The sequence below is a fragment of the Dermacentor variabilis genome, chromosome 4 (assembly GCF_050947875.1).
Source record: "Dermacentor variabilis isolate Ectoservices chromosome 4, ASM5094787v1, whole genome shotgun sequence".
Lineage (NCBI taxonomy): Eukaryota > Metazoa > Arthropoda > Arachnida > Ixodida > Ixodidae > Dermacentor > Dermacentor variabilis.
This window is the reverse complement of record NC_134571.1, coordinates 32849123-32875736: the sequence shown is the minus strand read 5'-3', so window position 1 is coordinate 32875736 and position 26614 is coordinate 32849123. Positions and strand designations below refer to the sequence as shown.

General features: G+C 46.5%; 1 long non-coding RNA gene across 1 annotated transcript in view; it reads left to right on the top strand.

The window, feature by feature from the left end:
- Positions 1–26614, top strand: part of LOC142577730 (uncharacterized) — a 71301-nt gene that overhangs the window by 36787 nt on the left and 7900 nt on the right. The window contains exon 2 of the long non-coding RNA XR_012827055.1: positions 25348–25488. This is a non-coding gene — a long non-coding RNA (uncharacterized LOC142577730). The remainder of the gene's footprint in view (positions 1–25347; positions 25489–26614) is intronic.

Sequence of the window (26614 nt, the reverse complement as noted above, 5' to 3'; positions counted from 1 at the left end):
GATAACCCACGTGCTCAGATTTCTTGCAGGGAAGTCATGGGATACGTCCGTGAGTGCAATGCTCCATCTCTATATATAACGCATTGTTCCTGAGTCTCCTACGCAATTTCCTGAGTCTCCTGAGTCTCTTACCGCTCCTACGTTGGGACCTGTAAGAACAACGTCCGTGCCCTCCAGTCTGTGCAAGCTCAAGCTCTGCGAATTTGTCTTGACCTTCCCTGGTGTGCATACAAGGCAGCAATAACAGCTATCGCGCATGACCACGCCATCGACACGTATATTCAAGTCGACACTTTGAGGATGCACATCAAGCACTTCGCCCGACTTCGATCGCATCATTTCGCCTCCCTTCCTGCCGCTCGACCTCGTTCAGCGTTTAGCAGAATTATTGCCCCCAACAATAGAACTTTACCGTCAAACATCCCGGCTGCAACACGACCATCTCTGCCGCGATGGTACCTGCATCCACTCCAGGCCATACTTGTCATTCCCGGCATCAAAAAGTAAACGGAGATGTCATCTTTCGCCCTCAAACCAACCGTGCTTTCACTCCAACATGAAAAGCACAAAGAACGCATCCACGTTTACATGGACAGTTCTGTCTCCTCTAAAGGTTCGAACGGAGCACTGGTAATTCCCGCAAAAGTCTGTCGTCGTCAAACTCAATACGTCTCACATTACATCATCCACGACCGCAGAGCTCGCAGCTATCCGTTTTTAAGCGCTTGTGAATTGTGCGACCATCTTTGAATGTTGTAGCGCGTAGCATCTTGTTACTATGTGAATTTTTGTCAATTTTCTTTTTATTCTTTCTCCTTTTATTCTCTTTAGCCCTTTCCTCAGCACAGGGTAGCCAGCCGATACTTACACTAGCTAAACTTTCTGTCTATCCTCACTTTTTGTCTCTCCCTCACTCTCTTAACATGGATTCTTTGGCGCAGGTGAAAAAAATGTTGACATTGTTTTATGTGACATGACGGCACAAATGAACCACCACAACGCTTTGTCTCATCGTAACTCGCTGCCTGCTTTGTCCACTTGCCTGATAGTGTGGTGACTTGGCTTGTCTCTTTGTATCGTCCAATGTACAACTTTAGAAAAGTCAGTGAACGTTTGGCGTCAAATGCTTATAACATTAAACCCACAAATTTACATAATTGAAAATTAAAGCTCAACTTTGGAAATGTCAGTGCACCTTTCGCATCAAAAGTTTACGAGAGTTTTATCCCCATAAAGTTTCGGAATTAAAATCCATGCGTTCCGTATAATCCGCGGCCTCCCCGAGATGCCGCGACGAGCCCGCTCGCCATCAAAACGCCCTTGAAACGTTGTGCTCGGATGGGGATGGAGTCACAGATTGCATTATGTGATTCCATGGGTGCATGGGCGTTGCGACGAAATCCAGCCCAAGTTCGCAATGTTCGCGCCGAAATGTCTTTTCGACCGTGAAAAAGAAATTCTAGACAAAATACAGAATGATTTCCGGCGCCGGGGGTTGCATGACAGCACGAAAAAATTTTCGTGCTGTCATGCACCGGGGGGGGGGGGGGGGGGGGGAGTGGACTTATAGGGCTTCAGTCCCCCCCCCCCCTGGCTACGCCCCTGATCATAATCAAAACAACAATGGCGAAAACCTTTCAAAATGCAATCTCAAAGTTAAAACTGTGGACGGGAACCTCATAATCACTTTGTAGAGATAAATTAATAGCAGCAGGAGCAGGAGCGAGTTATTTCAGCGAACAGGCGCAGAGAAAGTACAAAGACTTGAATAGTTTAGCAGTAACAAGTAAAGTAAGTGCTGGTAAATTATTCAGTCAGTACTGCTAAAGGTAAAAACGACGCAATCACGAACATAGTACAATATTAAGTGCACGAGCAGACACATTCCGAAATTTAAATCACCACTGCATGAAAAGTCAACCTTCCGGAAAAGTTTGTATAATAAATAAACATAAAGCATGAAAATTGGCAACATGGTCACAAAGGGAATTAAAGAGGCTTTCGACACGTTTTGAAAACGATAAAAATCGTATAAGCACGCTGCCGTTCCCATTGAGCTGCTGCCTGTATAAACCTTACCTAGAATTTCGCTGGGCACTGACATACTGACTAACGCCGTTGGTTTCCTATCGGTCTCGTCTCGTACATCATCGAACCTAATGCACACTCTCGCAGGCGTCAAAATGTTACGATAATCACATTCTAAATTTGCTATCATATACTTATAGAGTCGGAGGTGCCAAGCTCTGGCCTAGGTTTTGGATTATTGTATACCCTCGGCAAGTTTCTGAAGTTCTTAGTTATAAGCCATGTTTTCCCAATAACTTGCTTTTGTACAAACATTAAAATATCTTCGGGAAGCCGTGAAAGTGCTTCGGTGGTTCTCGCAATCCACCGATCTGTAGGAACGCCTCTAATTGAAACGCGCCTCGGGTTCTTTTCTTTTTTCTTTTTTTTTCCTTTTTTTATCTCTCTCTCTCTCTCCCTCGTTGTCCTCTTTCCATCCCACATTTTCCCCATCGCAGTGCAGGGCAGCAAACCGGAAACTCGCATTTGGTTAACATACCCCCACCCTTGTTCTTCCCCTCTCTCTTCCTCTCTATCTACCTGCGGTTGCTTCTCAGTAATGAAGCCTTTAAGTATCAGACACTCTTATATAAACAGGTCTGTGTGCTTCGGTGATAGCTAAGAAGTCACAATTTGATTTCGTGTTTCCATATGAAGAACCGAGATACGATCGTTGGTGCTATGGTACATTAACAGACATGGTACCGTGCTGTGTAGGTCCGCTTGCCTGAGCTAGCCATCTGAAGCGCGGCCGACCTTTGCCTGCCATTTCTGATTGCGGCTAACAAATTCCACTCATTTGTTTATCACCTTACTGGTATAATGCAAACCTTGGGATACCTTCCACGATGACGCGACTTTTCCATAGCTCAATGATATCTGGAAGATGAGAAAGATAAACCGGGAAGTCCGCAAAGAATCATGTGTGGATGATTAGTTGCAAATTCCATTAGAGCCAGCAGATCTCTTGGTGTTCAGTTTCAAGATGAGGTTCAGAACTTTTTCCAGAGCAATGTTGACCTATTGCATCATGAGTGAACGATAGAAAGGCTGAGTTATCTCTAGTGGAGACTGTTGCGTTTCGCCTGCGACACGTGGTTTTGCCGGCGCGACGGCGGCGGGGCGGCGGACATTTTGGCCCGATCGTCGTCACCGCAACACTCATCGCCAGGTGTTTCCAGGCGCGTCTGCGGCGATGCGACCGCCTAGGGATTTCGTTCCAGTCATTGTGCCCGAAACAGGCGATGCCAAAGCAGGGATCTCATTCCAGTTATTGGGCCCGAAACAGGCGATGCCAAAGCAGGGATCTCGTTCCAGTCATTGTGCCCGAAACAGGCGATGCCAAAGCAGGGACCATCTTCTCGTTACAGTCATTGTGTCCGACCGGCAGCGCCACGACAGTGTGCTGCGCAGCGCCACGACCAGGTGCTACGAGATCGTGCGCAGCGCCACGACATGGTGCTACGGCATCGCTACGACAGTGTGCGTCACCATTAGCCCATTGTACATTCACGTGCTCGTCTTTTGAGGGGTTCCTTCTTGCCCTCAACTGCGAGAGTATAAAAACAGCTGCCCCCGGACGCCAGAGGAGGGCTCCGATTTCTTCCGTTGAGTGAAGTGCTCTCCCGTCTCTCTACTTCGGTCAAACCTGACCGCCAACTCTTTGCGATGTTAAAATAAACAAGTTGTTTCGTTGTTACCTGTCGACTCATGCTTTGCCGGGACCTTCGGATGCTTGCAGTTGTACCCCAGGCCGCCAGGCCAACGCTACCCTTGGGGCTTGCGACCCAGGTACAACCACGGGCGTCAGCGCCGAGTTCCCAACAGATCGTACCAGCAGTCCGATCCAAACATCTGGTTGGCAGCGGTGAGATCGCCTACGGATCCAAACATCTGGTTGCCAGCGGTGAGAACGCCTACGACTTCAAACAACGGTCTGCCAGCGGCGAGATCGCGACAACGGAGGCCAGCAGCGAAGAGATGCAGTTGACTGTATGCTGAGCAGCTCAACGACGATCCGGGAGCAGTGCAACGAGCCCTGTGTGACGACTGGTTGCCTGCAGCGGAACGACTGCGCGGAATTCCTGCCTGCGAGGTTTGGTGAGTGCGGGACTTTCTTCTTCTGAGCGTTGCCAGGCTTTTGTTAGTGTCAGAAACAGAGCTGGTAATTGTGGTTGTCGTTGCTGCCGGGTTAGTTTGCGGCAAGACAATAGTAAGCAGTAGAGAAAGCAGCATTCAGAGCAGCCATGGATTTGAAGTCGTTGCGCAAACCGAAATTGTTGGAGCTTGCAAGAGAGTTGGGTCTGGATGTCTCAGACAAACTAAGAAAACCTGAACTGCTAAAGGCTATTCTTGAGTTAGAGGCTGAGGATGACGAGCTGTCGGAATGCCTTGAGACTATTGAGGAGAGGTCAAAAAGACAGGAGCGCGAACTTAAAGAGCAAAAAGAGAAACATGAGCGCGAACTTAAAGAGCAAAAAGAGAAATATGAGCGCGAACTTAAAGAGCAAAAAGAGAAACAAGAGCGTGAACGTAAAGAACAGAAAGAAAAAGAAGAGCGCGAACACGCTTTGGAAATGAAGCGTCTCGAGGTAGAGATGGAACGCGCTCGTAATGGAAGTCAGGCACACGGTGCAGGAGAACGCGTATTGTTCAAAATGACTGACCTGATGCGGCCGTTTAAGCTTGGAGAGGACATTGGTTTGTTCCTGGTTAACTTTGAGCGAACGTGCGAGAAGCAGGGGTTCTCTCGGGAAACGTGGCCACAGCGCTTGCTCACTTTGTTACCCGGCGAGGCGGCCGACGTAGTCGCTCGCTTGGATAGAGAGGAAGCAGAGGATTTCGACAAAGTAAAATCGAGTCTGCTAAAAAAGTACCGGCTGTCTGCGGAAGCGTTCCGTCGGAAGTTTCGGGAAAATGAGAAAGGCAGAAGTGAGTCATATACTGAGTTTGCGTATAGGCTTATGTCGAACATGCAGGAGTGGCTCAAAGAAGAGAAAGCGTTTGGTGACCACGATAAAGTTCTGCAGTGCTTCGGGCTAGAACAGTTTTATAGTCGGTTACCGGAGAACGTGCGATACTGGGTCTTGGATAGGCCAGACGTGAGTACGGTGGCTAGAGCCGCTGAGCTAGCCGAGGAGTTTGTGACGCGTCGGGCTCGCGGAGCTAAGGACGGTCAAAAGGGTGAATTTGGCTCGAAGTTTGAGAGGCCGAAGTTCACGCCCATGAGATTAAAGGGGGACACGCGTAGTGCGGATGCGAGCGAAAGCAGTCCGACCAAACGCAAAGAGACGGCGGCAGCCAAACGCAGAAAGCGGTTCGAGATGAGGCGAGCGCGCTTGTGTTATACGTGCCAGAAGCCGGGTCACTTTTCGGCGCAGTGTCCGGAAACAACACCAAAAGTTGTGTTTTTTTCAATAGGCAGCACTGACGAGAACATGAAGCTTCTTGAGCCTTACATGCGAGACCTCCTCGTAAACGGGAAAGAGTGCCGAGTGCTTCGCGATTCCGCAGCTACGATGGATGTAGTTCACCCGTCTTATGTAGAACCCCATATGTTCACGGGCGAGTGCGCGTGGATCAAGCAAGCCGTGGAAGCTCATAGCGTGTGTCTGCCGGTAGCAAAAGTGCTTATTGAAGGACCTTTCGGAGCGCTTGAGACAGAGGCGGCAGTGTCATCTATGCTGCCACCCCAGTACCCGTACCTATTTTCAAACAGGTCCGATCACCTCCTGCGCGAGAAGGGGCTTTTGTTTGGTGAAGCTAGTGTTCAGGCCTTAACCAGATCGAAGGTTCGGGAGCTCGCTGCAAAGGCGGTAGTTGCGGGGCCGACGTTATCAAACAACGAAAAAGGGTCAGAGGCGCAGCAAGCTGATATTCAGAGCACGCCCGAACAGAATAAAATTGAGTCTGTAGCGTTGAAGGCGCCAGATACTGGAGAGGAAAATCCCGACGCGGGAAAGTTAGAAGAGCTATCTACTGATTTGCTCATCGCGCCTACGTCAGACGGACTTGATAGGTTGCTAAAAGTCAGCCGGACGGCTTTGATAGCCGAGCAAAAAAAGGATGGCAGCCTGGAAAACGTGCGCTGCAATGTCAAAGAAGGTATCGCCAGGAAAACTGCGCGTTTTGTGGAAAGAGGTGGAGTCCTGTACCGGAAGTATCTAGACCGCCGAGGAGTGGAGTTCGATCAGCTGGTCGTGCCTCAATGCTATCGTCAGGATCTGTTGCGCTTGTCACATGGGGGTTCGTGGTCCGGACACCTAGGAGTTAAGAAAACTAAGGACCGTCTCTTGCAAGAGTACTATTGGCCAGGGTGTTTTCGGGACGCAGACCATTTCGTGAGGACATGTGACACTTGTCAGCGGGTGGGCAAACCAGGGGACAAATCGAGGGCGCCGTTGAAATTGGTACCTATCATTACGGAGCCTTTTAGACGGCTCGTTATTGATACAGTGGGACCTCTGCCGGTAACAGCCACGGGGTACAGACACATTTTGACTGTGATCTGCCCAGCGACAAAGTTCCCTGAAGCAGTGCCGCTTAAAGAACTCAGCTCAGTTGAGATAGTTAATGCACTACTGTCCATATTTGCGCGAGTTGGTTTTCCTGCAGAAATTCAATCAGATCAGGGCACAGTGTTTACTAGCGCTTTGACGACAACTTTTCTCGAAAGGTGTGGGGTAAAGCTGCTACACAGCTCAGTGTACCACCCACAGTCGAATTCCGTTGAGAAGCTCCACTCCGTCATGAAGCGCGTGTTGAGAGCCTTGTGTTTTGAACATCGAACTGACTGGGAGCTGTGTCTGCCTGGGGTGATGTTTGCTTTAAGGACCGCGCCGCATGCGGCTACGGGGTTTTCGCCAGCTGAACTGGTGTACGGTCGCTCGCTTCGATCTCCGCTTCGCATGCTTCGAGAATCATGGGAAGGTAGGGGCGACGACCCAGTCGTGGTGGAGTACGTGCTTAAGCTCCTCGAACGCTTAAGAAGGGCACAGGAGTTGTCAGGTGAAGCAATGACAAAGGCCCAGCAGAGGGCCAAGGTTTATTATGATCGGACAGCCAGGGCCCGTCGTTTTGAGGTTGGCGATGAGGTCATGATATTGCGCACATCGCTAAACAACAAACTAGACGTGCAGTGGGAGGGCCCAGCACGAATTGTTCAGAAACTGTCGGACGTTAACTACGTGGTAAGTCTGCCAGGAAAGCGGAAAGCACAGCAAGTTTACCACTGTAATCTGCTCAAACCTTATAGACAACGGGAAGCAGTGGTGTGCATGATGGTAAACGTTCCTGAAGAGCTTCCGGTCGAGCTTCCAGGACTAGGCTCAGTGACGAACAGGGAAGACACCGGTCAAGTCATTAGTGACCTTATCAGTAAAGCACCGCTGTCGCCTGAGCAGAAAACCGAACTACACCAGCTATTACAAGAGTTTCAAGGTCTGTTCTCTGAGAGGCCTGGTAGGACTTCTGTACTTACTCATGATATAGAACTTACCTCCACAGAGCCAGTACGATCCAAGGCGTATCGGGTGTCACCCCGCCAGAGCGATATTATGGAGGCTGAGGTAAAGAAAATGCTACAGCTCGGTGTTATTGAGGCAGGTGAGAGTGATTATACCTCCCCTTTGATTTTAGTTGAGGTACCGGGCAAGGAACCTCGTCCTTGCGTCGACTACCGCAGGCTTAATTCCATCACTAAGGATCAAATTTATCCGATCCCTAACATCGAGGAGCGCCTTGAGAAAGTTAGTAGCGCTCAGTTTATTTCCACCCTAGATCTTGTCAGGGGTTATTGGCAGGTTCCACTTACAGAAGAGGCTAGTAGGTATGCGGCGTTCATTTCACCAATGGGAACATTCCGTCCTAAAGTGTTGAGTTTTGGTTTGAAGAACGCGCCATACTGTTTTTCAAGTCTCATGGATAAAGTGTTGCGGGGACAGCAAGAATTCGCTTTACCGTATCTAGACGACGTAGCGATATTCTCCGCATCCTGGTCTGAGCATATGACACACTTGCGGGCAGTGCTAACCCGCCTGCGCGAAGCAGGCTTGACAGTCAAGGCTCCTAAGTGCCAGTTAGCACAGGCCGAGGTTGTCTACCTCGGTCACGTGATTGGTCAGGGTCGTCGCCGCCCCTCTGAAATAAAAGTGGCCGCTGTGCGAGACTTTCCGCAACCGCGCACAAAGACCGATATTCGGTCGTTCTTGGGTGTCGCCGGCTACTATCAGAGGTACATCCCTAGGTACTCTGATATTGCGGCTCCCCTGACGGATGCTCTAAGAAAGACAGCGCCTCAAACAGTCGTCTGGGACGAGACCAAGGAAAGAGCTTTTAGCGCCCTAAAGAGTGCCCTAACAAGCCAGCCTGTGCTACGATCGCCAGACTATACAAAAGGGTTCATTGTTCAGTGCGATGCTAGTGAGCGAGGCATGGGCGTTGTACTGTGCCAACGGGAAAATGGAGAAGTAGAACACCCCGTCCTGTATGCTAGTCGTAAGCTGACCAGTCGTGAGCAGGCGTATAGCGCCACCGAGAAAGAGTGTGCGTGTCTCGTGTGGGCCGTTCAGAAATTGTCATGCTATCTAGCCGGCTCGAGGTTTATCATTGAGACGGATCACTGCCCTCTCCAATGGCTGCAGACCATCTCTCCCAAAAATGGCCGCCTCCTGCGCTGGAGCCTCGCTTTACAACAATATTCCTTTGAGGTGCGTTACAAAAAGGGGAGTCTCAACGGTAACGCCGATGGCTTAAGTCGAAGCCCCTAACGTAGGAATCAGCCTCAAAATTGTTTGTTACTGATGTTTTTCTTCCTGAGGCAGGATTTTTTTTTAACATATTGCTTTTGTTTAGTGTTTCAAAGTGATGATATGCTTTCTAGTGCAATTTTTCAATTTGTGGACGCGTTCTGAGTGATGCTAGACTACTGTAAGGAACTAGGCAGTGGTATAAAAAGGGGAAAGAGCCTGGCAGGACTTAGTGAGGGTTGTGCCGTGCTTGCTGACTGAGCGGTTGAGTTTTCAGCGTAGTTCTAACGCTTGCCGGGAACGAGAACAAAAATGTGAACTCTCCCGAAGTCACTTTGCAGTGTCCCGTGCGAACCTGAACGAGAGAACGAGGCCTTCTCTGTGCGCTGCGCTCAAGAAACGTCAAGGGACGCCCGACTTCGGTTATGAGCATCATCGAGCGACATCCCTCCGGACAGCGGATGCAGTCCCCTGTCCATCGGGATCTCCTTTCCCCGGCGGGGCGGTCTGTTGCGTTTCGCCTGCGACACGTGGTTTTGCCGGCGCGACGGCGGCGGGGCGGCGGACATTTTGGCCCGATCGTCGTCACCGCAACACTCATCGCCAGGTGTTTCCAGGCGCGTCTGCGGCGATGCGACCGCCTAGGGATTTCGTTCCAGTCATTGTGCCCGAAACAGGCGATGCCAAAGCAGGGATCTCATTCCAGTTATTGGGCCCGAAACAGGCGATGCCAAAGCAGGGATCTCGTTCCAGTCATTGTGCCCGAAACAGGCGATGCCAAAGCAGGGACCATCTTCTCGTTACAGTCATTGTGTCCGACCGGCAGCGCCACGACAGTGTGCTGCGCAGCGCCACGACCAGGTGCTACGAGATCGTGCGCAGCGCCACGACATGGTGCTACGGCATCGCTACGACAGTGTGCGTCACCATTAGCCCATTGTACATTCACGTGCTCGTCTTTTGAGGGGTTCCTTCTTGCCCTCAACTGCGAGAGTATAAAAACAGCTGCCCCCGGACGCCAGAGGAGGGCTCCGATTTCTTCCGTTGAGTGAAGTGCTCTCCCGTCTCTCTACTTCGGTCAAACCTGACCGCCAACTCTTTGCGATGTTAAAATAAACAAGTTGTTTCGTTGTTACCTGTCGACTCATGCTTTGCCGGGACCTTCGGATGCTTGCAGTTGTACCCCAGGCCGCCAGGCCAACGCTACCCTTGGGGCTTGCGACCCAGGTACAACCACGGGCGTCAGCGCCGAGTTCCCAACAGATCGTACCAGCAGTCCGATCCAAACAAGACCGAATAAAATTATATGTTGAAAGCGCTGGAAATACTAGAAGGGTCATTAATGATGCTATTATTGCTTATAAAATAAGTAGAGGATGTTTCACCGGGTGAGATTCAGCTCCAGTATTCTCGAAGGTTAGATTTAATCATTAGATGAAAGGTGAATTCCATAAAAGAAATCTATTGTCGCAGCTGGTTTTATGACGCAGTTCTTCATCTCCTTGCGTAATTAGAGCATTACATTGGGAATTATTTGAATGGTATAAACGTCTTAACCTTGCAACGCGGCATGATGAATGCGCTGTCCCGATTGATCTAATAATTTTTAGCGTTTCTTTTTTTCTTCTTTTTACCGGCGCGAAACGATCAGTACAGGGCCTAAAAGTGCGCTCACTTTTAGGTGCAGTGTGCAAACGTCACCTGACATACTCAGCGTGAGAAAGGAGTGAAGGCCATTTGCTAGCTCACCAATAATCGAAACATCGTGGGTCTGGAAAGGTACAAAAAGTAAAACGCTGGTTCTGAACTGGATGGTTGAGAGACACGAAGACAGCGTTATGATCGGAAATAGTGCGCATAAGTTTCACAGTTGTAAACTGATCCCGCTACTACGGCCCCAATAAATACCAAGTCACAAATGGCGTGGAGTCGCGTGTGAGTATGAACAGTTTGTTTTCAAGCGACGATGAGAAGTTCCGCATATCTCGATCATAAGTAGCAGCATAACGATTTTGTAAGAACATAGAAGGCCAACGAAAACGAGGACCGTCGAATTGATCTAATGAGTGGTCACCTATGATGACGAAATTTAACGTGGTGAGATTGTGTTCCTGTATAAACCGCTCAAAAGATCGTAACAGTTCGGGCGAACTTTTCGGGAGGACAGTATAGAGTACGCAAACATTCTCTCTTTAGCACCCCTCTGCAAACACGTTCGCAGTGCAAGGCAGTTGATTGTGCGGCAACAGAGCCTCGCTCATTCTCGTCGCGTCCTTGCTTGCTTTGAATTCCGGGCGGGCTTGTAAACATAGCCGCTCGGTGACATCAGCGGGGGTTCATTACAGGTTCCACACCGCCGAAAACCCCTGTCTGTCACACACACCAGTATTGAACACGGCGCACCCACCCAGCCAACCCTTGTGCGTGGCGCTAGCTCTAATTATGGCGAAGTGGGAAACTCGTCAACTGGCGCGGTCATCGCTTCGAAGTCGAAGCACGTGGGCTTGCGGGCCGCGCCTTGCTTTGGACGAGCGCCCCCTTTTAGGAAATATACGGAGTGACATGCGCTAGCTTCGAAGAGATGCAACGATGACGAGGCGGTGTAAAATGATGAGTGGTGAGTGACTCAGCAGTTATGGTTCTCTCCTGCTAAGAACAGGGTAGCGGGTGTTTGTTTGTCGTCCGTGTCAGTCAAATTCTCATTGGGGGCGGTATAAAGAATTACGCGTGCATACTCTTATATACATTTCTAGTCTTGCACAAACATGCTTTTAAAGCGCTTCCTTTAAAGAAAGAAAGAAAGAAATCCGTATTGAAAGAACTAAGCCATAAACAGAAAATATGGGGGGCATTGTTACTCATATATATATATATATATATATATATATATATATATATATATATATATATATATATATATATATATATGTGTGTGTGTGTGTGTGTGTGTGTGTGTGTGTATGTGTGTGTGTGTGTGTGTGTGTGTGTGTGTGTGTGTGTGTGTGTGTGTGTGTGTGTGTGTGTGTGTGTGTGTGTGTGTGTGTGTGTGTGTGTGTGTGTGTGTGTGTGTGTGTGTGTGCGTGTGTGTGTGTGTGTGTGTCTGATAGTAGCACTGCAGGCGAAAGTTGTCAAGACTCTAATATAATGCATGTAGGACCGTGGCACCGCCGTAGCGGCCATATGCCTCGTTTGAAAATCATTGTGAAGGGACAGGCATCCAAAAAATACAGCGAACAAGGGCCAGTCAAGCGGCATTCCACGTAATTCCGAGAGTGGCACTGTAAAATATATTTTTGCGCGGCGCCGCTTTTTAAAGGGGTCCTTAAGATAAACAGTGAATAGATTTAAACTGATGAAGCATTCTTTCAAAACTCTATTTTGTGAATTTGGTTGACATGGAAGTTGATTATTAGATGAGAAAATGAAGATATAACGTTCATTTCTTTATTTTCTTTAATTTCGTACCTAAACCCCGCTACTGATTTAAAGGTAGGTTCTTGTGCTTATAGGCCATTGCGAACGCAGTAAATGTTCTGAAAACATGCTATGTTCAATCACTGGATCAATTAGGATATAAAGTATAGTTCGTCTTTGGCGAGCAAAATTACCTAAAGGCCCGAGCAGGCAACGTCATCACCTATGACGTCACACGGTGATGGTGCGGGAACTTGAAGCCAGTGTCGCCACCCACCTTTTGTTTTCCTTGTTCTTTTCTTTCTTTTTCTCCTTTTGTCGTTTCTGGCTTATCAAGCTCCTCTCACGCTAAGAGTGGCGTTTTTGGTATTACAAAATGCCAGTTTATTGCTGGAGTAAATTTTACTTTATTTATTTAGTGTTCAACACACTGCAGGAAGTTCTAACACAGCAGTGAAAACTCATAATGAGGTCAGCTATCACGCAAAGAAAAGCATCAACCTTTCCCTAGCTGCCGTGCTCACTGGCTCCCACAAAGCTCGGCTCAATTTTCTATCTTTCTTGAAAAGTGCCACAATTTGATTTGTCTCCTCTTCGTGGATGCAAATAGCGGTCACGGAATCATTCTCAAACAGTAACCAAAAAACTCCAGACGACTGCCGAAAAAATGGAAGAACATTTCATGTCGGTAAAGAGAGCTAAGCGCAGTTAGCGCAGCTGAAGTGCCCAGGTACTCACGATAGCGAGCTTTTGAGCTGCGGCTCGTAAAGAGATGAGAGCGAAGGTTAGCCAGATAAGAACTCGCAGAAAGCCGTCAAACGAGGCCTTTCAGCTAGCCCAGCATGAAGCTACGGCAATCTGCGATTCGTCCTGGCGCATGCTGTTCGTAATGGGCTCAGAATCTCGGCATATATACGTAGCAGTGCTAGCTACGGTCGAGCACCCATTAGGAGACGTCTCACTTGGCTAGTCCTAGTGTCACGAGCTAGACAGGTTCGGTCCGTCGTCATCCACGAATGCGGAAGGCGGCGTCGTCACGCAGCTACAAGCTGAAGAGGAGGGACCGCAAGAATCCCGATCCTGTGGCGTACGCCAGTCGCGATATATACATTACTCTATATTTTTTTTCTATTTCTGTCTCTTCACGTGCGCTTCCAGCTATGAAATCACGAGGGGGCTATTTGTCACCGGCTAATGGCTTCTCTGCCGGGGCCGGACTTGCCGCCGCTTAGAAGCGCGCAGATTTTTTCTTGATCTTTGATTCTTTGAATGCTTAGGCGCCACGGACGGATGAGAGACGGGCGGGCATGACGGCGATTCCTTAAAAGCTGTAATTAGGCGCCTCCATATATGCTTCGCCGCTTTGCGGATGGCACGTTCGGGATCTCAAGGTCTCCAAGGAGTCGGGATTGCCTCTAAAGATCTGCATCTGCGGTGGTTATCGGCACATCTGCAAGTAAGGCACTAAGAAAGGGAACGAACGGGGGTTACTTCGGCTAGGCGCTCATTTAAGGGTAACCGAATTAGGCACCTGGGTGCAGGAAGATGAAGCAATGTTTTATTGGTGAAACGACCTATTTCTCGCAGATTGTAGGCAAGTTAAATAGCAAAGCTTTCGATAACCACCGCAGAGGGAAACTGAGAAAAAGACATCAACTTTCCTGTAGCGGGAATGAGGGTGCAAAATGACGGAGTGAGGGGGGGGGGGGGAGGCAGGGAGGTAATCTCGTTTCTTAGGCCTCAGTACTTGCAATACTCCCGTCCAAAAACGATAATTTCGTTTAGTTCCACTCGGTTCTTTCGTCGTCCAAGCTAAGTGGCCGCCAATTTCAGGTCTCCCTTTGCGGTTGCAGCGATAAAAGCAGTTTCAAAAGTAGGTACGTTCTTCCTCTGGTTTCTACATAGTTCTTTCTTCCACAAATGTGAAAGCGCGCCCTCCTTAGTTCTGTAATTGTGATAAATTGGCATGCATTACGCTCGTCAGCCTGTCTCGGGACGTATTGCGCCTTGCGGTCTTGAAGACAATTTCCAGCCGCGGAGGAGAACGTATTTCCTTCCGTATCGTGGCAACTTTTGTCCTGCTGTGTGCTTGCGCTGGCGCTACACTTATTCACCTTTTCTATTTGGCAACTAGCTTGCTTTATTTGTCGAATGCAGCTTTTGGCCATAGATCTAGAATGTATAGGGGGACATAAAAAAGACGGAAGGCTTCACTTGCTTTTCAATACGTTCCTACGAAACAGCTTATTCACAATGCTGTCGAAAAAAAATCTTGATTTCCTGTGGCTTTCCATGCGCCACGGGAACATTCTTCTTGCCTTCCGAGCATGAGAAATACACAAGTGTCTGTAATAAACCTTAGGAGCTTTTTAAACTCATAAGCATAACTCGATAAGTAAGTTAAAAATATTTATTTTAATTCGTGTTATGATGAATACAGGAATAGAAGCGATTATCGCTTAAATTCAAAATCAAGCTTCATGTTTATAAACAGTCAATCGTGGCGGCACATAGTTAGAATGGAAGAAGGCTGACAATTATTTTCTTCTTCGCTGTTCACAACGGTGAATAAAAACGTTTGCGAAGTTAGCGCTGGAAGGCTGGCAACGTGCGTTATCCTTGCCTCCCGAGAATATACAAGCCTCTACTGTTCAATAAAAGTTTGCTGGTACTGAATGCGAAAGCGAAGCCGCCTTTCATTCTGATGCGACGTTTTAGCTGTTTGTTTATATATCTTCCATGGCAAATAAGTCGGTGTCAGATCTTAATAGAACCAGAGTAATTGCAGTTACACCTCATCGAGCAACGCAGTTGGTTCGATCAGCTAAGTATTAACAGAACAATGCGAAGTTAACGCCGCCTTATCATTATGATGTGAAGCTTCAGCGGTTTGTCTATATATCTTCCGTGACAGGTAAATCGATGTCAGATATTAATAGAACCAGAGTAATTGCTGTTAGACTTCATCAGGCAACGTTGTTGGTTCGCTCAACTAAGTATTAACAAAACAAGCAAATTGGCCAGCGTAAATGAATATTTCATTAGAAAACAACATAATTAATTCGCACTTATGTATAAAATTAACGTACAATAAAGTGTGAGACAAGAGCATCGACGTCATCATACACGGAGAACCTTTATTTCTTGTTTACCAACTCTACTAGGCAGCTTATAATACGAGCAGCGAACAGCACATACCAGAAATTTCCCTCGTGGTTCTAGTTTCGTAAATATTACTCATTTAAAAGTGTATAAACTGCAACGGGCTTGTTTAATTTTGGTATTTTACGTATTACGCAAAATTTATTATATAGATATGCATATATATAATATATAAGTAAGTACTACGTATTTACGTGGTATTTTCCCTTTAGTTCACTTTTTATTTTGTCTGATTATGCAAACTGTGACCGTTCATTAGGTTAATTAGGTCTGATAGCACACTATTTATCACATTCAGTAAAATTATTGGAGCATGTAAAACGTGTTTTTTAGGGCACTAGACGCAGCAGGCGTCTAGTGCCCTAACAAACACGTTCTTAGTTATTGCGCTGCTTGGTCCATTAGTTACGTCGTTTATCAAACTTTCTATTGTATGATAACAATAAGCTATAACCCGCAAGTCTTGAGACAGAGGATATCTAATTGATTCTAATGATATCTAAGGATTCTAATTACGCAGAACAGTATCAGCCATCAAGTTTAACCTCTTTCTTCCATGCAGACACAGAACTCCAGAATGAGGTCTTCCGGGCATGTTGTTTAGCACAAGCACGGAACAAAGCGAAACACAAATCTGTGCCTGCGGAGGAAAGTCTGTATCATAAATTTTGTCAGAAATGCTGCTCATATTACATAATTTCACCTACATTACGCATTATTTTGGTTGTTTTCATTAATAAGGCCTTGGTATGGTCTGCTGCTATGCACCTTCCATGACGCACTTTACGATATTTCTAACCCTTCTCACTTCGTTTGCGCTCCTGTAAAGCGTGCTTCTTCGTTAGTGAAAACTAAGTGTGGGAAAGACCAATTCATGGCTTGTTCTCGGGCACAGGTAGGCCTTTCACTGCTTATTAAATCTATCTCCTGCAGAGAACAGTTCAATATCTTAGTGCACTGCGAGAAACTATAAGTATGATTTTTCAGAAAGTTAAAGTTATTTGAGAGGATAAAAAAAAACATAAACTTCTTCACCCCTTTGAGTGTCTGCATAGCGTACAGTACAGCTTTGTCAACCTTTTAGGTCTATGTCTCCGCTCATCATCATCATCATCATCATCAGCAGCAGCAGCAGCAGCAGCAGCAGCAGCCTTTTCTTTCTGTATGTGCACTGCAGGACGAACGACTCTCACAGCGATCTACAATTACTCCTTTCTTGCGCTTGCTGATTCCAACTGGCCCCTGCAATTTTCCTAATTTCATCCCCTCACCTAATTTTCTGCCGTCCTGGACTGGGCTTCCCTTCCCTTAGTATGTACAGCTGGGCTAGTTGGTTGTGATTAGCATTATGAAACATCGTTCCAGCGCACAAATGAACAAGGACGAGAAGAGAAAGACAACACCTGGCGTTCGTGTTGTCTTTCTCTTCTCGTCCTTGTTCATTTGTGCGCTGGAACGATGTTTCATAATGCTTCTCTTCCCTTGACACCCATTTTGTAACTCTAATGGTCCACCGGTTTTCTGCCCTACGCATTACATGGCCTGACGTTCTCCATTTTTTTTTTCTGTTGATGTTGACTAGAATATTGTCTATACCCGTTTGTTCTTTGATCCATACCACTCTCTTTATGTCTCTTAACGTTATGCCTATCATTCTTCGTTCCATCGTTCTTTGCGCGGTCTTTAACTTCTCGAGCTTTGTTAACTTCCAAATTTCTGTCCCTTATTTTAGCACCGGTATAATGCATTGATTGTACGCTTTAATTTTCAACGTCAGTGTTAAGCTTTCAGTCACGATTCCGTAACGCGTGCCGTATGTACTCCGACGTCCGTTTATTCCTCTGTAAATTTCTTTATCATGACCAGGCTTGCCTGTAAGTAGTTGACCTAGATAAACGTACTCCTGTACAGAATCTAGAGGCTGACTGTCGATCATGAATTCTTGTTTCCTTGCATATCTCGTGGTAAAACTAGACGATTCGAAATATAGCAGCGCGACATCTTGACGAGGACAAAGGCTGTCTTTCAACTGGGAATCTTTATTGCAAACGAAAGAATACATGCACGTTGCGAAATGCAGACAAACAAAGAACCAATCAGTAAGATGAGCAGCACAGCTTATGATAGCCGGTGTAGCGAAACGGCTAGGGCGCTCCGTAGTTTAACACGAAGCCGCGGGTTCTGTTCCCTGCTGCGCTGGTTGCATTCCAGTAGAGGCCTGATGCTTAGACGTTCGTGCATTCATACAGAGCATCGGGGGGTAGGTTAAGCGATTCCGGGTGTTCAAAATTAATCCGCAGCTCTTCACTACGGCACCTCCAATAGTCAGTGTGGTGCATCGGGGACGTCCCCATCAATCATCCAACGTGTAAGACATCTGTCAGACATTAAACATAAAAAAGAGGTTTCAAACAGTTTAGCCTTTCTCGTTGTTTCCTTGGCATTTCAAATGGTATCCATGTCTGTCTTACTCCATTTTGATTTTTTTTAAATTTCGCCTTCTGATACGGAGCAACTTGTCTTCACCTTCCGTAACACGACGCGCAGCGTTCTCTCGTTTCTCATTCTCGGCGTTTCTAATACGAGCGGTATCATAGCGCCATCTGTGAGGTTGTGGCCATACTACCCTCTTCATGCCGCCGGCATCATCGGCCGCGTGATTTACAGCCGTCTACGACCTTCAAACATTTTCCTATGGTAGTGAACCAATTTGTAATGACAGAACTTGTATCGGCTCGCGAGAAAAACGCGAACGAAAAAGCTAAGCAGATTGACCGTTTCTACTGCATGACACGAGCTAGAGTTCTCGTCGGCTTTGGTTGTAGAAATGAAACTCCTAGGCCTATGTTAGTTTGTGATTTCTTTTTTCATAGGAAAAGAGCTCATTGGGTCGCCACTGTCTCAAAATAAATAAATAAATAAATCGACTTCAATAAAGAATGTACCTGATTCCATTCTCTTCAGTGTTGCAGCTAACATCTTTGTTCTAGCGAATAATTGCTTATGTATTCACTACACTGACGTTCTGATGTTCTCTCTGTGCGCGTGCGTGTCTGTATGTGTGTGTCGCAGTCTGCCAATTTGCCAATCTGGTTTTGAGTCTGTCTGTCGACGAAGACGAAGAAAGACATCAGTCTCTCTTCATCATTATATTGTGATCATATTGTCGTCGTTCAATCATGATTATGTCGCCCTTGTCATGACATCATCGACAGGCAGTCGTTACCAGCACTACATTTTCAGACCATCGTCGTAATCGTGGAATCATCGACATTCAAGCTTCGTCATCAGACTCTCGTCATACTGTCATCGTCACGCCATTGTCGTCACACACTCGTCGTCGTGGCGTTGCCTTCATATCGTCATCATGCCATCGTCATCACTGCATTGTCGTCATAGTCGCCAATCATTCGTTGTTATGGCGTTGTCGGGATGCCGTCATGGTTGTTCCATCGTCATCATTCTAACTTCCACAACTGACTTTCGTCCTGCCGTCGTCGTTATACCATTGTCATCAAGCCATCGTCATCACGCTGTCGTTTCGCCATCATCAGGACTTCAGTGTCCTGATCCCTTTCTTGTCATGCCGTCGCCGTCATACCAAATTCATCGATCCATCGAAGGCTTTCGTTGTTCGTCATTCTATCGTAATCATGTTGTCGTCATTCAATCACGATGTTCCTGTCGTTCTGATGCCATCGTCGTCATTGCGTCGTCACACAGACGTTATCACGTATCCGCTGTCATACCGTCGTCCTCATGCGTTCTTGGTCGTGCAACCGTCGTCGTTCCCGCTTCTTCAACCGCTCGTCGCCTTGCCCTCGTTTTCACGTCACTTTGTCATACAGTCGTCGTTATTTCATTGTCCTCATGTCGTCGTCACCGCGTTGCCGTACCTAGTCGTCATAACAACATCGTCATGATTTAAGAATCGATATCTCATCGTCGTCATGGCGTCGTCGTTATGCGCCTTAGTCGTTCGATCAGTATCATTAGCACTTCATCATTCCATCGTGACGGTGTCGGTGTCATACAGTAGTCAACGTGCCTCCATGCTCATGGGCGAACTTGTTAAGCGAGTGCCATAGCAAAGTGGGACAGCATAGGTGTATGTGGCATACACCCGAAGCCACGAAAGTGTCAGAATTACCACTACACGTATTAAATGAACGTCACTTCGAGAATATGGTCTGCCGCAACATTGTACGAACATTAGTCGCATTATCGTCGACAGTCATCGCGACATGAGTTCTTCCGTTATTTTTTAAATGTTGCCTTGTAGTATGTTTATGTCTCTCCCCTGTTCATGTACTGTATGTGCTTTGATGGGAACCATAAATAAATAATGGCTTCATTAAAGAATTGAATATGTATCATTAACAAATTACCGCCCCTCCACTTTTTAGCAACGTGCGGTTCGTTTTGCAGATTTATGATAGTGCGTCTAGCGTAACCGCGATCAAAATTTATCATGCTAGCTTTCTTTTGGAATCGTGGATTCAAATCTTATTTTTCTTTCAAGTATACTTGGCAAAAATACATTTTCATTCTGGTCGAGTTAGTGCCTTGTCTTCCGCCCTTCCCTCGTTAGTTCCTCCTGATGAACGCGCACCAAATTAAACAACTTTCATCTTTGCATCGCAGTTTCCTGCTTGTTTCCGCTGTAAGTCCAACATTACTTGCTTCCGAGGCAACTACTTTTTCGCTGATGTTTAATGAAGAGGAATATAAAAAACGGAATACAGTGTAACTAAATTACTGTGGTCCTGTAAAAACCTACGCGAAACGACTAGCAGAAAGCATTAGTGTCATTTCACTCTGCCATTGCTGCACTTCCGGCTTTCCATTCCAGCAATGTAAATAAAGAAATCCGACAGTCGATATGGAAGCCGCTATGTTCTAACAATGCCGGCTGTGAAAGGAAAGACAAAGACCCACGACGTGGTACTCAGGGGCGGAGCCTCAATGGTGCAAGGCCTCCTCTATAACAAAGGAACAAAGCAGTGTACGTTGCGCAACGTGGTTTCCTATGGTGCCGAGGACAAATGGTTATGCGAAACGACAATGAGAATGGCATCTTCAAATAAGCTAACCGCAAGGCGTTTCGGAATTATTATCCTTTTTTTCCTTACGTTGCCAACCTGGTCGTTGGTAAAGCAGTTCGTAAGCAGTTAAGGCGCGGTCGTATATTTTTAATGGCGACTAGGAGAAGTTTTTGATTGAATGGCCTTTTGTTTGTAACTATCTTTTTCTCTCGCGTCTTTACAACGCTCACTTTGTAATAGTAAAAATAACAATAAAAATAACCGGCCGCTTGAAGATTGAGCCGTGCAACGGTGTGCAAACTAGGAAACGCTTCTCGAAATTTCACGTAAACTAGAAAATACATTTAACCATGTTCACTGCGTCCACCTCATCATTGCCGTTGCTGCATGCTGACAAAGCTGCCTTTTTCGTTGTGCATTTGACTGTAACGGACGTTATTGCAAGAGGAAAGATACGGTTAGGAGTAGCACGGCAACATTCGCACGCAGTAGGCGTCTCCACACTTGAGATTCTAAGAACTTTTCTCACTGAATTGTGATAATTTATGCGCCAGCTTAAAGTCAATCAACACTGGTTATAAGAACTTGCAAACCACTACGAAAAAAATTAGTATTTCACCCGCCGCGGCAGCCGAGTGGCTATGGCGTTGCGCTCGCTGCTGAGCTTAATGTTGCGGGCTCAATACCATGTTGCGACGGCTGCAGTGCCGTGGAAGTAAAATAAAATTACGCTCGTGTACTTAGATTCAGGCGCACGTTAACGAACTCTGCGTATTCAAAATTATTCCGAGTCCCCACTACGGCGTGCCTCATATACAGCTAGAGATTGTAGTCCGTAATGCCCTTGCGTTTTATTTTAATCGCCGTTTTCCTTCCCGAATATTTCTCATCACTCGTAGCTGCTCAGCAGTTATAGAACTACAATGGCGTAGCAGGACGCATATGCTTACAAGCTCTCCAACTCATCTACACTAGCCAAATCTCTCAAAAAACAAGCATCAACCTTTTTCCGTCGGGAAAAGGCACAAGCTGTGCGTGTCGGCACCAGGATGATAGGGCTAATGACATCGATATACGTACACACGGTGTTCGCACAATAATTCACCGAGCTTTAAGAAAATATGGATCGTTTTACCTCAAGAAAATCAAGCACATATTAGTTACATTATAGCTGAGAATCCACCAGTAGTTTCTTATTGATAAAATCTAACTAGTTAAGCAGAGTTACCTAACTCGTGAATTACAGTTTTAATCGTCAGGGTGTCAGTTGAATAGTTGTAGGTCACTGCAAGGAACATCAAATATTGATGCATCTAGCAAGCTGCTATTTGCGTGCTAATTCTATCCGGATGGGAGAAGAAAAACGATGCCTCGCGAAGTGTGATAAATACAACGTGATGACACACCCACTCACACCAGAAAGCATTCGGGAAAGCTTTCTATATAACTGTGATTCCTGTCTCGCTATCTCTGTTCACGTAAACCGAAGTAATAATTCGTCTTCGCGCCATGGGCCAGATTGTGAACACCGTGCCGAGCGTGGCTTGCCTAGAAGGGGAATTTTAACGCGAAGTTTTAGCTCAGCGGGTTTACGTTTCGCTCCGCTCGCGGTCTCCACCGTTGCGCCAGCGGAGCGGCTCGCGAAAAAAGAATTTTAGCCCGGCGGATCACTCACCCGCTCGAGCGGAGAGAGCGGGGCGCTCTGCTTCCCCACCTAGTGGTCCGAATAGGAGTTACTGAGAAATGAATTTGAATTACGCTTGCTTTTATAATGCAAGAAATGTTGAATAAAGATATATTACATGTTCTCAGTACATTATTTGTTAATAATATACGGAGTACTAATGTACGGGTCAGCGCCGCAGTCGCCGTCGTCGATGCAGAACTGCCGGCGTTCATGTTCGCCGCTGCCATCTTGCATTTCCCATACACGCCCGCGCGCGCTTACGCACGCTCGCGCGCTGCGTATACCCTCCGCTGGGGAGGGCTTTCCAGCGGGCGTAAACGCTGCTCCGTAAAACCGCTGGCCGCCTCAGCGTTGTGCGCATGCGCAGTCGTGTCTCCGCTCGCCCGCTGCGCTCCGCTGGCCGTAAACCCGCTGGGCTAAAACTCTCTATTAAGGGCCCCGTGTCACAAAAAATCCGGTGTTGTCGCCTGGCGTCCAGCGTCGGTCGTTGTTTCGGTAAAAGGATTTTCCAACCACCCATACCCAGGCCCTCCATTTGGCGCAAGGAAGTTACTAAACTAATCGTATTTATCAAGCTAAAATGCGTATAAAAAACGTAAAGTACGACTTACACACAACCTAAAGACATGATGGCGTCGGATCGTAATTTTAATATGGGATAAAACATAATTCTGTTATGTGAAAACTAAGAGAAACCCTTTTTCAGCGTTTCTACCATTCATAGATCGTCCACAGCGACCGCCATTTGCGCGCGCCGGCGCGTGAATATCTCGGAGTACACGGAGCGGCGCGTCCGTTTCCTTAAAACACTTCTAGATGGCGCTCGCCACCGCCACATCACGGCCCACGCAAGATGCCGCGTTTCTACCAGAAAGCCCGCCTTTGTGCATAGCGTTTGCCGTGAGCGTTTCCCGGTAAACATCACAGTTACATACGCTGCAGTTGCCGGGGAGCGTGAGATGCAGTCCTGGGTATATGAATGCTATCGCGTTCCACTCTTAAAGGCGACGCTTAAGCGTCCCCCAATTTTTGAGCTTGGCTTATAAACTCTGAAGTTCCTAGTGCAAGAACTTTGGCATATAGGCTTAGAGAAACACGTTGAAAGTAAGACACGTCGACTTTAAGAAATAGACATAGTCCAACGACTCACGGCGAAAGCGAAAACACTTTTATGCGGAAGAAAATTTTGGTACGCATATTTGTGCGAAATTCCTAATGAGCGTCGCTCAGTCTTTATTGCAAACAGACTTGACTGTAAACATCCAATTAGCATATATAAGCAGGGCAAGAATCCTCTTGTGGAAATTTGCATATGTAGGCGATACGAGAGCAGCTACGAGTAGCTACACGTGCTGCATCTTCCCGCCGTGAAAAGGGGATGAACCTTACTGGATTCAAAGAACCAACTTTTTCAACTTAATGTTACTTTGGTTTACAGCCGTAACCAGCATAGCTGACTGACTGTGACTCATACAAAGGCGGAAATACATTTCGTACATAATCGCATTCTGTGAGCTAAAAAAATAAAATATAAACTCACAATAATGTTTCTTGTTCGAGAGGCAAACCGGAAGACTCAAATTAATGTAAATGCTGGGTTTTAAGAACTCGCCATATGAAAATAGGTGCACATATTTTGCTTTAGGAAACTACGCGAGCCTATACTATATATACGCGAACCTATACTATATTTTCCTTCAGAAAAATATAGTATAGATTGCCGGTCTAAGTACTGCTTTGTAATCCCCGGGAACATCTCGTAGCTTCTATAGTTTGCAATCGAGCGACTTCGGGAGCGATGTGCTAGATTGATGAATGCGTTCGCTGTGACGTAGTGCAATGTGCTTGTCTACTAGCTCTCGGATGTTCTTTTCCCCGCGCAATGCTTGTTTTCCTTTTCGTGTTGATTGTTTTTCGTTTCATGGTGGCTTCAGGTCAACAACAAAAAAAAAACATAATCTACTTTCCTATAACTTAGTTTTAACGTGCTAAATGCGAATGGGATTTCAGCTAACTTACCAGTACAATTAGGCGAACGCATTGCATTCGTGTTCCTATGATCAATGAAACAGTTCTACCTTAACTTACCAACTTTAATCATTTGTTTAAAACATAGCACAGATGACCTGTTTCCGCCTCCTCAGTTTGCATTCAGTGCTTCCACTACGTAAAAACATGGCATTCGATACTGGCTTCCACTATGGCGCGGGAGCCGTCGTTGGTGGTGCAATTTGAACCCCGTCTATTGCAAAACAGCATTTTCTTTAGTTTTACAGCTGTAGTTTCTCTGTAACTTGATCTCACCGATGCGCTGAACCGAAATTGGTAGATATAAACGTGGGTAATCTTCACCGTTGTGAAAGTTTTCGATTGGAGAACAAAACGTCTGCACCATTTCATTTTGTTATGAAATCCACAATTGACGCGTAACGATTGAAAAGATTTCCTTGTGTTCGCTTGTCGTGGGCTATTGGCCGTGTTATTCTGTCGTCCGCGACACTCACTTGACCGCAGATTTGACAGTACCGATATTCAAAATTTTCCTGGCATTGCATGCGTCATGAACGCAATTTCCCCCGAGGGAAATCAGAGGCTAAGTTTAATGAAGGACGCGTAGTGTTGAAAGGCAGCGTAATGCGCGCTATAGGGGAACGTTATCAGCTAAAGGAAGTTGTCGCGGATTTCGTGAAACTTGAGCAACACTAGAGAATTCGTGTAGTCAAGTGTACGCTCTCTACGGTACTGAACAAGCTTTCTAAGTGAAATTTTAGTTTATTGTTAACAGAAATCATTGGTATGGACAAAAGAAGACACATAGGGACACGCACAGCGCTAACTTTCGACGAGTTTCATCTAATCATGGCAGCAATCACTTCATTTTAGACTCTGTAATGGGGTAGTCAACAAATACTGGAAGCATTTCATTCGCTTGTAGTCGCCTTTCAAAAAAAAAAAAGATTAACCATGCATTCATTAGCACTTTTTCAGATTTTATGTTTCTGAGACAGAATTTTTTTTCGTTTGTGTGTCTGTCTGTCTGCTTGTTTGAAATGCGTTGAGTAAATGGACAGTGCTGAGGCAACGAATATTGTGCCGTTGCTGCACTGTGTACGTAACGCACGATTGAAATCCCATTTGACTCTTTGACTTGTCTGTCTTCACCCGAGGCGACCTTTTATTCGCGATCTTCTTTTACGGGCCTTTTATCTTTTTTTCTTTGTTTCAGGCAAATCGGCGGCGACAAGTGACTTTCACCGATGGCTCAGGAAGCAATTCAGAACTTCAGGCGACATTTGAGAAACTGGTAATGCCGCAGGAGAGCTTTGTGTGGAGGGAAGAAAGCCGCAATGGTGGAACAATAACAGTGGTGAGAAACATACGCCTGAAAGGAAATGTGACGCTGCGTAGTTCAATATGTGCGACATACACGAGCCACGCATTCAGCGTGGCTTATTTAGTGTGCCCCGAATGCGCTGGTGCTCGCATTCTCTCGCAGCTCGTTGAGTTCCCTGCTCAGTACGGAATTAGTCTCCTAAGCTAGAAAGTTGTGATGTTCGCTCATGTAAAGTCGCTGCGCTGGGCTTGACGCTCTAGCCGTACCTCGTGAATATAGCTGTGTGTGTGTTTTTTTTTTTTTCAATATAATTGTGACAGCATGTGATGTGCTTTTTAACGCGTGTATACTAAAAAGAAAACTACTAGTCATTTGTGTTACGAACTCACGAATGAAACTACACATAATTTTGGAGAATGAGCAAAACGAGAACAAGGTGAAAGCGGGAGCCAACGTTTCGACAAGTGGACTTGTCTTCTTCAAGGCGACATATGCTTTCTGCGCCACAGTGTATATAGGTGGGGTTCTAAAGGGGAGAGGGCGTAAGGCAGGTTCCTGCGGAAACGAGTGAAGGTGTGTTAGCGGCGAGGGTGTAGAATTGAGAATAAAGGAGTGCTGCGCACAAGGCCAGTGACACGGTCGTCTGTCAATCACGGGGAACGGCCGTGTGTCAGTCGGCGTGTCAACAGCATGCACAGCACCCCTCTACTACCTGTTTCGCTGGTGGTCGTGGGCTATCGTGTCTCTGAAAGAGGTAATAGAAGGAGGGGCAGAAACGGGGGCTCGGGAAAAAATAGATAAAAGGAAATATTGAAATGGGATAGATAAATAAATAAATAAAATAAAATAATAAATAAGTACACTAAGCAACCAAACTAAGTGGTGTTGCCTATAGCTTGAAATTCAGCATAGCGAATAGATTCTAAAGCTCCCTTTGAAACATTTATGCCTATTGGCTGCAACGTCCTGAACGTATGGATAAGGAATGATTTTCTGTATTTTCTTTCTCGTTCAGCAGGGAACATTGGCTGTAAGATGTAGAATTTAAGTTCATCAAAGTTATGATCTGGTTGGTTGAAATGCTCGGTGACGGCTTTGGGAAGCTTTTAAGCGCTGTCTGCGCGATACCCGCTTAATCTGACGTTCATTGATTGTCCCG